We start from the raw sequence: 12,117 nt of genomic DNA, 5'->3' as shown, positions 1-12,117 counted from the left end.
GCATTCCACTAAATTTAAGCACCGCTATTTGCAGAAATAAGCAGACCACAATGCCTCTTGTCCGCTCACCTGTCCAAAAAACCGCCGTGCAGCCGTGCCAGCTAGTCCTCGGTCCATGGATGAACTGGTAGAAAGTGCATTCCGGACTAGGATGCAGTTGTTTTCGCTCGTCCCTGCACTGCAATCAGGAAGTAAAACGTACGAATCAGCTTCTTTTAGATTGCGTTGGTCATTCTACCTTAGTTACTACCAATGTAGGAATACCTTGAACACTGGAGGTTAGACGACGGCAACGAGGGATAGCCATCTCATTTTGCGCAGTTCTACTAAAACTGAGGTGTGTGCTTTTGATTGCGCGGATAGAAACAATACGGAGACAGACATCCCGAAACGATATGGAGACAGACATCCCTGTTTGCGCAAATACGAAATACGGTTATTTAAACAGTGACAGATATTTGCAGTGGCGTATGATTAACACAGCATCTATTGTGTTATAATTGGCACTAGATTGACAGTATGAAGAGTCCTTAAGTAAGTAGCATCACATCACATCAACAATGCCACTAGATTAACATGCAGAACAATAGCATTAGTATTACTGTCATGAGAGTAGCACATGGTCAGTAAATGTGCAATCAAATTTGTGCAGTTCCACTGGGATGAAGCAATGTTAGCGGTGTGAGATTTAAGTGTAACTGCAAAAACACAATTCATGGGAAATAAAGCAAGACGGAAGCACTTCATAAAATGGTGGTGGCATTGCTTCAATTTATCGACGGCACTAGACCATTACTTATAGTGACATTAGGTGGCATTGCTTAATGCTTCATGTGATTTTACATTAACGGTAGCGATATGGGCGTAGGGACAGCAGGGGCATAAAGTGGTGAGGCAGATGTGGCTGCCGAGAGCGGCAAACACTCAGGCAGCATGTCTGCATTTGTCCCATTTTTTATCTCCTCGGCGACATTTTCCTATGTGAGCACAGGAAATCTAGACCTGCTCATTCTCATTTGCGTTGTCCCCCAACACCCGTCACTTTCTTTCCTTTTCAACCAAGAGATAGGTCCACTTCCCCCACCCTTCGCCATCCACCATGCTTTCTTCGTCTTTTCAACCAAGAGACCGGTTGGGTAGCCAGTATCTACTACTTTCCCCCGTTTCCTCTTAGAACCAAGTCCTAGATTCATGCTACAGCTTTCCCACTTTCTTCCCTGTTTGAACCAACTCTTAGAGTCGACTGTATGAACTAGCTTTACCTCTAATAATAGTAAAAGTCTAGGTGGCTTTGGAACAGCGGACGGAAGTAGAAAAAGATCCACACGAAGGGAGCTGGGGCAGTAGAGCAAGGCAGGTTTCGAAGGAATATATACCTGAGGGTCGTCGGCATGTGGCAAAGACGGCGTCGGGAGGCCGCATCTTGGCCACAATACCGCAGGGAGGAAGAAGGGGTCGGAGGCCCTCCCGAGCCGGCGCTCTCTCGGAGAGAACGGCACGGCCGCCGATCGGGACGCGCGGGCAACCGTTAGTCTCCTCCCTCGCCGCCGACGACAGCGTGAACGATGCACCTACACCCCTGCCCCGGTCGAGGTTGTCTGGCCGGATTTGTGACCAGCCGTGAGCTGAGAGAGAGTGTGGCCACCTATGTCTTGCTTAGATCTGGAGAGCATGAGAGAGTGAACGAGAGGAACCCTAGTAAAGCAAGCGCTAAGGCTCCTGCTTATATATATAGTGGAGTGATTTTGTTGTACCAGCTTCAAAAAAATGCGCTCCTACGTGTACCAGTGAGTGGGTCTGAGAGAACTAGTGCGTGCGTGCACCGCTTCTCTTCGTGAGAGTACAATATACTATGCCCAAAGAACGTTCGCCGCAAGAGTAATAGTATAAGTGTGTGACGTGTGAGCTAAAATAAAATGTGCGCGACGTCTTTTGTTTTTTAGAAGTTCTGAGGGTAGGGTGTGAAGAGCACATATGTGCGTGACGTCTACCTGCAGATAGACGGTGGGTGCGACGTGCGAGTCTGCGAGAGGACTCGGGAGAGTCGTGACTCGTGAGGGTGCGTGTGCGTGAGAGGGAGGGGGCACGTATCAATGCAATGCATGTGTCCGTAAATCATTATCCGACAAACATTCGCCACAAGCCTTTTCCTGACGAACACCGTAAGAACCGTTAGATCGGCATCCGACAGTGTCAGTTTTGCCATGTCATTTAACAGAACAGCCACTCCTCCTACACACAAATCTTCCACGTGAGTGTTAGCAACTGCCGTATGCTCCCTCTGTTCTGAAATGCAGTGCATATAGCTTTATTGAAAATTTGAACCTCGCAAACTTTTACCGAGTTTTCGTGTACCAAATTGCACATGTAGAATACCCTGTATATATCATTTCATTCATCTTCGAGAGGTAACTATAAAGATGGGGGAGGAGTCTACAAAAAAGACCATCGTATCACCCGCAGCAATTTCAACCATCCTTTGGTGTCGAGGAATATCATAGGAACTCTATATGATATGATTTTTATAGGATTTTTTCCTTTAGAGCCAATTGGTTCATAGGAATAGATTCATATACTCCACATTTCAAAGGAAATAAACATGATATCATTTCTATAGCTTTAGAGCCACTTGGTTCATATGAATGGATTCCTATACTCCCTTAATTTCAAAGGAAAATAAACATTAGCGTATATTCAATAGAAAAGTTCCTATGATATGAACCAAATTACATCTCTTTTCTAATCCCTCCTCATAGGAATTGAGATACATGTCATCTCTAGATTCAATAGAAAAGTTCCTATGATGTGAACCAAATGACATCTCTTTTCCAATCCCTACTCATAGGAATTGAGATGCTCCATGTCATCTCTTTCCCTACAACTTCCATGTATACATCTTCTATTCCTAAATAGATAGTACAACCCACTAGTAGCTTTTTTCCAAAACATGCAACTATGGCACAAGAACTATATAGTGTGCCAATAACTTTGAAAGATGGTCGCTGGATGAAGCTAATCCGACAGTGCAGAGATGGCAAATCCGAGCACTACTGGCCGTTGGATATCATCAACATTCCACCAGATCTGCCACATGTACAATTTAGAAGACTCCATGGTTGAACTTAAGCATAATGCACAAACCTCAAAACACAAGCACTTCTCCTTTGTTCTAGAATCTTCTGTATCATAATTGATTTTTTTCTAAATGAATTGCCATTATTTGTTTTTTACTTTATGCTATACAATGCACAACCCCATGAATCTTAACATTTTTATAAAACTAATTGATTTTGAATGAGATGAACTATAAGAACTAAACAAACATCTACATCATGCATATATGACTCAAAGCTTTACATGCTATAGTGTGTATTTATTCATAATTTGGTTTCGAAATCTCATGCGTTCAATGCATCATTGCCTTTCGGTCCAACCTACATCCACAATTTTTTGTATGTACTATATCTCCACTGGTCCCCGAACCCAAAATGCTGCCTCGTTCCCGTAAAACCAAGCGGACCACACATGCGTCGACTCGAACCCGTTTACTACGACATGGCCCCACACACCATAGTACTCCTACAAACCCTAGCGACGCACTCATCATCAGTTTTCTTCAAGAGGACGAGGGAGAAGCTGATTTGTAGTGGAGGCAGTTTCAAAAAAAGGATATGTAGTGGAGACCACTACCCTAGGGTGCCCTAGGTAGCTGCCGCATGCATCATTGTTTTCTCTTCTCTTTATGCTCTTGTGCCCTAGAGTGAAATGATGGTTGCTTCGTCCGTCCAGCTTAATGCGAGCAAGGTGGGGCTTTGTGATTTGACCCTCGTCGCTCATGTTCTACTACTGTGGCGCTACAACCGGGGTGCCTCTAGTTCCAACCGCTGCTCCGAATTGTAATTTGGTGCATCGCACGTGGAACAAGACACTGGATGAGCCACATGTCGGCCAAAGGGGTCTTGTTAAATGTGTCACTATTTCGTGTGCGGACTGACCCTGCTTGAGTTGCTACGCCAACACGACAGGAGCAACCTACCACTTGGTTTTGCTCCTTGGTGAATCCCGACTATATTGATCTAAAAAGTACATGCTGAACTACCCTCTTCTCTTGGTTTTTTATTTTTAGGCGTCTCGGTTTATAGGGCGTGCATGTAGTTCTAGGTCATCCATTTGACTAACTAAATATGAGTTACTATGTCACAAAAGGTACTACTATATCATTGGATTCTTAAGCGGATGTAGTTGTATTAAAAAGTCGAGGGCGGGGCTTTTCCTGCGTGGTAGGCGGGGCAGTTCCACCTAGTAAGTTCGACAGAGACGTGAGAAGACGAGGGAGTAGGATGCTGCAAACATAGGGCTGTGTGATTTGTCAGTGAGTTACTGCTGGACAGGTGGGGCCCCGTGATTTGACTTGCCATTATCATTTTAACTACGGCGCTACAACCGGTGTGAGTCTCCCGATTCCTGACCACCTCCATACAGGTGCCTCTCCCAATGCTCCACCATGTAGTTGAGGCTGGGTCTTGCATGAGAGCCCACTTCTCCACTTTTTCTTTGCCTCTTTCCTCCACATATGCAAAAATGCCATGTAAAGCGGGCTTATAGCCCACTATTGTAGTACTTACTTGCTCTTATAGGTGCTAAGCTTGCCACATCGACATAAAGTCTGATGTGGCAAGTTTGGTGACCTAAGGAAGAAACGGTGCTAAGCGCGTGTACCTAGGTGAAAAGACAATTTTGAGTCTATATCTAATTAAATGAAGCAAACTTAGCAACAAAAAACTACTAATAAGCACCTATGCATTGGGGACTTGATTGCTAAGCCATTTAATGCCCTTAGCACCTCATCTAAGCAGCATTTCATTGGAAGAGGTCACTCCTTGGCAAATGCAATAAATACTACTCCCTCTGTCCCATAATATAAGAACGTTTTTGGCACTACACTAGTATCAAAAATGTTCTTATATTATGGGACGGAGGGAGTACAAAGAAAGAGATAGAGAGAAGTAAAAAAAATACACTTATAGCCAACCTTATAGCTAACCTTGTTGTAGTATGAGTGACTAAGTGATGACTATGTATGACATGCCAACATCAAATAGCCTAACGCACTGTGTTAAATCTCCAAGGGCGCGACTGCGCGAGCGACACGACGGTCGTGGTAGGTGCGACCATGATACGTGCTGCTGGAAGCCCTTGGATCTGATATCAAACGGTTGGATGCTAAGTTGCTGAAAATTTGCAGAATAACCCTCCAGGATAGGATATTCACCCATAGGTCTAGAACCACGCATGCAACCGTTCCATCTCAGATCCAAGGGCTCTCGGAAGCCCGTATCATGGGAGAATGGAAAACCACTACCCTGCCGTTCGCACGCTGGCAGTTCGCTCCTACTCGTCCCTGCACGTCCTTTAATATTACGATGGTTTGCTCCTAGTCGTCCCGTCCTTTCACATTACGGCAGTTCCACTAATCCTGACCCTCCTCCCAAATCCATGGCGTCCAAAATCTCCATGATCGGCGGTGAGTACAAGGTTAGAACCATAACCGATGATGAGTTCGATGTCATCTACACCCGTTCTTCCGAGACGGTGAAAGGATGCCTTTCTCGTTTCAGATGCATGTTCAAAAACTCACATGATGAGTGGGTTGCTGGGCTAGATGTTGAGTACACCACAGTCCTGGGACGAGAGAAGGATCTAAAGGACAAAGAGAGGAAGAAGCCCGCCGTGATCCAGGTTTGCATGCATGACTTATGCTTGGTCTACCACATATGCCATGCCGACGTTGAATGCCTGGATTTTAAGAACTTCCCTAAGAGCAACCTAGTAAAATTCGTTGCTGTAGACTTTACGAATGACAAATAAGTCCTGGGTCGGATAGGCCTCGTTGTAGGCAAACCCTTTGACCTCCAGAAGAATCGGCTGCTACCCTCCGGTGGCCAGCCTTCAATGCTGACCCTGGCAGGAGCCACGGTTCATCCTTCGTACGGTAAACTGGAGAAACCTCATTACACGTTTCATCGTCATGCATGGCAGCGGAATGTGCTAGATATAGACCACATCCACTACGCTGCAATGGATGGCTACCTTTGTTTCAATATCTACAAGGGTTGGATGAAGAGCAAGAGCCAAGTGTGCGGTTCAAGCAAAGAAGTATCAGCCAAGAGGAAGAGGGACAAGGACGAAGTTGAGGACGTGGACAAGGATTGCGAGTGAGTAAGGTGTCAATATCTTTGCTCATGGTGGTTCTAATGCAGTGTCTATCGTATTAGTTGCATAGTTTAATTTCAGGTGTGCTTAGTTTAATTTGAGGGGTGTGTTGTGCTGAGCCATAACAGAACTATGTTATGTTCCTTCTCGTTACTTTAACTCCTCAGTATGATACATACTACTAGCATTTCTTTAATAGAATTTAGCACCCCAATTAAGCACGTACTAGCTTTTTTAATAGTACTATATGCAGAATTTGGCGACGAGCGCTCTCTATATGTACCGCCTTTTTTTTAATTTCAATTTTTGCTCCATGGTGCAATCCATCAATACTACTACTGCACAAAAGTATACATTTTCTAAAAGGCTAGAGTACTATTCATCACATATATATCCAGTTCAATTCTCAACCTAGAACGACGTGCATGCCATGTAAACCAATACAGAGGAAGTATGGTGAAAATGAGGTGATTTTACCAAGCGATCGGCGGGGGAGCATGGCCTGTCATGCGGTCCCACGTGTCATGATGTACCAAGGCGATGCGCGTGTCCCTCTTGAGGCAGAAGCAATACTACATGGTTTGAGATGATGGCGAACTGAAGTGTGAAATAATGGTTGCTTCGTCCATCTGGGAAGGTGCGGCATTGTGATTTGATGTCTCATTGCTCATTACTACTACTGGGACGGTACGAGTGGGGTGCGTCCCCCCTGCTATTCTGCACTGTTATTTGGTGCTTGACACGTCGATCCAGTTGCTATATGTCCCACATGTCGGTGACAGGAAGTACAAAATTCATGAAAGGGAGCGTCGACGGAGGAGTATACTACAGAATTCATGAAAGGGAGCGACTTAGTTTGGGAAAAAAAAATCTGTTTTTACGAAGTACGTACCCACTAGGGTTTATAGGGCTCATCTAAAAAACATTCGTTTTTCCGTTTGATAAGTCTCAATTCTACTACTAGTAGTAGTACCATTACATGCTGGATTTCGAGGTGCGTTAGATTACCCGATGCAAGCAGTGTCAAGAGGAAACTCACCAATGCATGTAGAAGTTCATGGAATGCATTCGTTCTAATTAATGCCTCGGTAAACATAACTTCTTGAGAAAAACGAGCGTACTAATTACTTGTGCAAACTACAAAATTAATTCGACCACTCACCGTCTACCTTGGTTGGAGATATTTTGAAATTGAGCCATAAACAGGAAAGGAGGGAGTAGTAACTTTTGTCTCGATTACTATTTGTGGCCTTGTATAGATGCAAAATGTATTTTTTATAGTGGCCTTGTATAAGTAAATGTAGGGAGTACTAAAGGATATATATATTCCAAACAATATGATAATCTCTCTAACCAAGGTACGTAGCAGGGACGAGGAGTAAACCGAGGGAGTAGTAAAATTTTCTCCTCGTCCTGCGAGCCACCGCGCGCGTGGGCGAGGGAGCGGCCGTAAGGCGTACAGTAGTAGTAGTACTACTACTCGTAAGCAAGCTTCACCTCATCCTGTGAGCCACCGCGCCCGTGGGCGGGGGAGACGGCATACTAAGCAAGCTTCTCCTCGTTCTGCGAGTTGACGGGACACATTAAAATTACTCCAATGTATAGAACCTTGCCTCTAAGGTAGGCGCCACATGGTTTGCCCCTTTTTTAACATAACACGTCAAGTCGCAATTTGTTTGTTCACCCGTGGTAGACGACCCTCCCTCCACCAAGTGGACAACCAGTACACGTGTCAAATTACCACGTGGGCTGCCTTTTCGTATAGAAATGAGCTCTACCGAGTACCCACGAGGGTGTGGTTGGGAAAGAGACGGGAGTACGTGCGCCGTGTGTGCACCTTTTCTCTTCGTGCACGTCCCCCACCTACGTGGGTGTGTGTGAGAGAGGTACAAACCTAGACATAATGTGCCGTCCATCCCCATGCCTCCGCCCAGTCCGACCACCAGTCACCACCACGCCCCACTCCTTCTCACCTTATCTCTCACCTTTCTCCCTACATTTTTATATACAAGGGGCCACTATCAAAATTACAATTTGCAGATATACAAGGCCACTAACACTAATCGATGCAATATTAATGGTGTTTACCTCATGGTACTAGCAAAGGTGGACATTAATTATCCCTTGCATGCATGTGGGAGTTTGTAAAAAATGCATCTTGATGTTCCGTGCAATGCACGGGCATCTTGCTAGTCCATGAAAACAACACATGGCAAAATTCCACGGGGAACGAGGGATTTGAATCTGCTGGGAGGGGCTGTTTGGATCTTGCCCTGGGTAGCCAAAATTGGCGACCCTTTTGTCCACCGGTGCCTTTGCCACCGATGAACGAGGAATGGCTCGGGTGCTCATGCATCCTCCAGCGCGCACGTTGGAGACGAGCTCGCACGAGCTGTGTTTTTTTGTCCCACAACGCCGCCCGAGCCGCCCGCAGACCGACCGACGACCCGCAAATTACTCCATCCAACCGTAGCCACACACATTATGACAGCAACTCAACCAATCGGACGAAATTCACGCAAACATGTAGACAAACTGATATTTCATATAAGCAACGACGGAAATCATATACTGGATTTTCATACAAACATGACGGATTTCATTACATTCAAATGAACTACGCGGTGCTAGTTCTGGACAGCACAACTATATAATACATAGCCTAAATGGTCGCACGCTGATCGATTTGTGTTCCTCATGTCCGGCAGCACGATCACCGGACTGCTGGGAGCCCCGGAAGTATATGGTTCAGCACAAAGGACGGCTCGCTTCCCCACTGCCCAACTGATATCATTGGCTGATGCCGAAGATGATGGTGGCCGACACCGGTTCAAGTTCATCACCGGCCACTACTTCGCCATGGCCGGCACCAACTCGAGTTCATCCTAACATTCCCCTCTTCTGTTGAGCCCATGCGGGGTCGACGAAGGTCCTCGCAATAAAAGGATCTGGCAAGACACCTGCTATGTACGCCAGCATCGCCTCCACGGTGGCCTTCATGGGACCCAAGCGGTGGTGGCCTCCCGTGTTCTACTTCTCCTCGATGATGGCTGTGGACGCGGAGGCGCTGGCCACCGACTCGTCTCTCTCCGTGCACCCGGCTTCTGTTGCTGCTTGCATGGCACGGCCGCCGGCATGGGAGTCCTGACCACAGAAACGGGAGACGCGGTACGAGGCGGCAGCATGGACGGCAGCAACGACGCTCGTGCGCTGCTCCTCGTCGAGCTGGCTTGGAGCGGCGAGTTGCTGAACCCGCGCCGGCTTGGGGCAGCAACTGGCTCCATCGGGCGAGGGGAGGGAGGTGGATCAGCGAGCTGCATAGCTCGTATCCGGCGGGCTACCCAGCTGGCTTGGATGCGGAATAACCACTCTTCGTAAGCCATTGTAAGAGTGGACAAAATAGTGAAGGAGGAGATAGGGGAGCGACAGAGGTGTGCGATTCTTGGCTGGCGTTTGGCCTCGTTTAAATAGGAGATTAAATAGACGATGGACGGGAGGAGCTCGGCCGGCGTTGCGTTTAATGCCGGCCCGGTCATGAACGGACGTGTGTCCAGAGTGGGTTTCTCGACTTTCACACGGGCGGGTTTCATGGAAGCGTTTGAATGCAGCAAGGAGGCGTGTTCAGCCGGGCGTGCAGCGAGTGGCGCCCTCGACTCTGACCTAGGACACCGCGCTGTTCTTCCACTGACGTGTGGGCTCTTCGGGTACATGGCCTGCATGTCAGTGACCCAACGCAGGCAGCGCACAACAGAGGAACCTTTGGTGGGCCAGGGCGGTCAGAAGCGGGTATTTCATAAACCGATGATTGTTCATTGAGTGTGACATCATCTTTTTCATGTAGATAAGCCTACTATGATGATAGCCCGTTTGATATGTTGTGATTCATAAAGACCGCTGCAAACATCAATGTCCTGCTTATCACAGATAAGATTGATTAATACCCATAACAATCCATGTCCTTAACAAAGGGTGCATGCACGTATAGGTTGAGTGTGTGTCTTGCATCGTGTGCTATGTGCATACAGGCGTGCGAGTGTTGCGTGCGTGCAAGGGTATGTTTCAATGTTGCATGCATGGGTGCGTACATGCGTGTGTTCATGAGTGCATGTGTACGTGTCAGTGTTGCACGCCTGCATGCGTGCGTGTGTACGTGTCAGTGTTGCACGCCTGCATGCGTGCGTGTATTGCGTGCGTGCATGTGTACGTGCGGGGTGGGCTACACGTCAGTCGACTGACTTTTTCATCTCTGGTCATTAGATTTTCCAGCCGTTGGATACGAAATCAAGGGACTCCAGTTTATCATCAAACTCCACCCCCTGAGCCGCCAGCCACCACCGGCCGAACCGCCAGCCCCCACCGCCCGCGGCCGGCCGGCGCCGCCACGCCACCCGCCCTCCCCGAAACCACTCCCCACCGCCAGTCCGCCCTGCACCGGCCATCCCTCTAGCCCACCCCGCCGAGCTTTTTCTCCGGCGATCCCCACCCCACCGCCCAATCGATGCCCCCAACCACCGGCGACTGCCAACCAGAGGTCTCACGACTTTGAATACCCACCGGCAACTAATTTATTACCATTTCTGTCCTTCATATACGTGCTGATGGGTGGGCCCTATGGTAATGTGCGCTGCTGAATCTGAACCGTTTGACTGGTCAATTGATCGTGTTATAAACAAATTACGGAGCTGTATGGTGAGCCAGTGACCATATAATCACCCTAAAATATACTCCTATTTTATTAACACAGTACAGACTCAAACTACCATTTCTTTCTTTCATATACGGCCTGACAGCTGGGCCCCATGGTTACGCGCCCCCATGGTGCAACACTAGTTGCGCTGCGTGGAACGTTTGACTAGTCAATTGATTGTGTCATCAACAAAATACGGAGTTGTACGGGTGAGCTAGTGACTGGATAATCATGACATGTATTTGTTTAACACGGTACAGACGCCTGGGCTCATATATACGCGCAAGCACTCAGCGCTATAAGCGCACACATGCGGACCCTACCCCTATGAGCACCTTCGAGAGAGTGGGCCAGCATATGTGATCTTGAGATTTTACAAAGTCACCATAAGTGCCTCGTAGTCGAGTGGAACGTCTCCTCCCACTGAACGCACATCGCCGGAAAATACTGAAATTAACACAAGATAAATGCGAGCACCGGGACTTTAACCTTGGTGGGCTCGAGAAACCACTGTCCTCCTAGCCATCCAACCACATGTTGGTTAGCACGACAAAATGTATGTGGTGAACGTGATCAGCTTATTCTGAAGTCCAGTGACCATATCATGCTTTCGCTTTAAATACAATGACCGTAAGTGTTGTCAACAAAATACGGAGCACGCGTCAAATGCAAAGTCCGTCAATGTCATCAAAAAATATGGAGACGTATCATGAGATAGATACCGTTGTACTATTGTATATGCTTATTTTCTTAGTGGCCGATTGCTTGTGTGGTGTGGTGGGCACATCATTTGTAGTTGTGGTGGGTCAACATGAAGACTCATGGGCCGGTTCCATCCTGCAGCACATATAGGTTGGACCGAGACGCGTTATACGAAGACCCATGTGGAGGACTCGGCGTACAACATGAAGCTACCAGAGTCGCGGAGGACTCTATCCCCACTGGTGATAATCCTACTATATATGATTTGTAACCCTAGGCCCCAGTATGTTATAGAAGCTTGGGGGCTAGTTCGTCGATAGTATACACACACGCACAATGCCTGGTATTCACGTGTACTTTGTACACACCCCTATCACTAATATACAGTATCGGGAGTAGGCTCTTTCTTCTACTGCAAGGGTCCGAACTAGGGTAAAACTTTTCCTCGTATTACCATCCATCCTAACAGTCAGGGATATCCTACCGAATGATATGATGAAATCATATCTGCCAAC

The sequence above is a fragment of the Triticum aestivum genome, chromosome 6B (assembly GCF_018294505.1).
Source record: "Triticum aestivum cultivar Chinese Spring chromosome 6B, IWGSC CS RefSeq v2.1, whole genome shotgun sequence".
NCBI classification, from domain to species: Eukaryota; Viridiplantae; Streptophyta; class Magnoliopsida; order Poales; family Poaceae; genus Triticum; species Triticum aestivum.
This window is presented reverse-complemented; position numbering follows the sequence as displayed.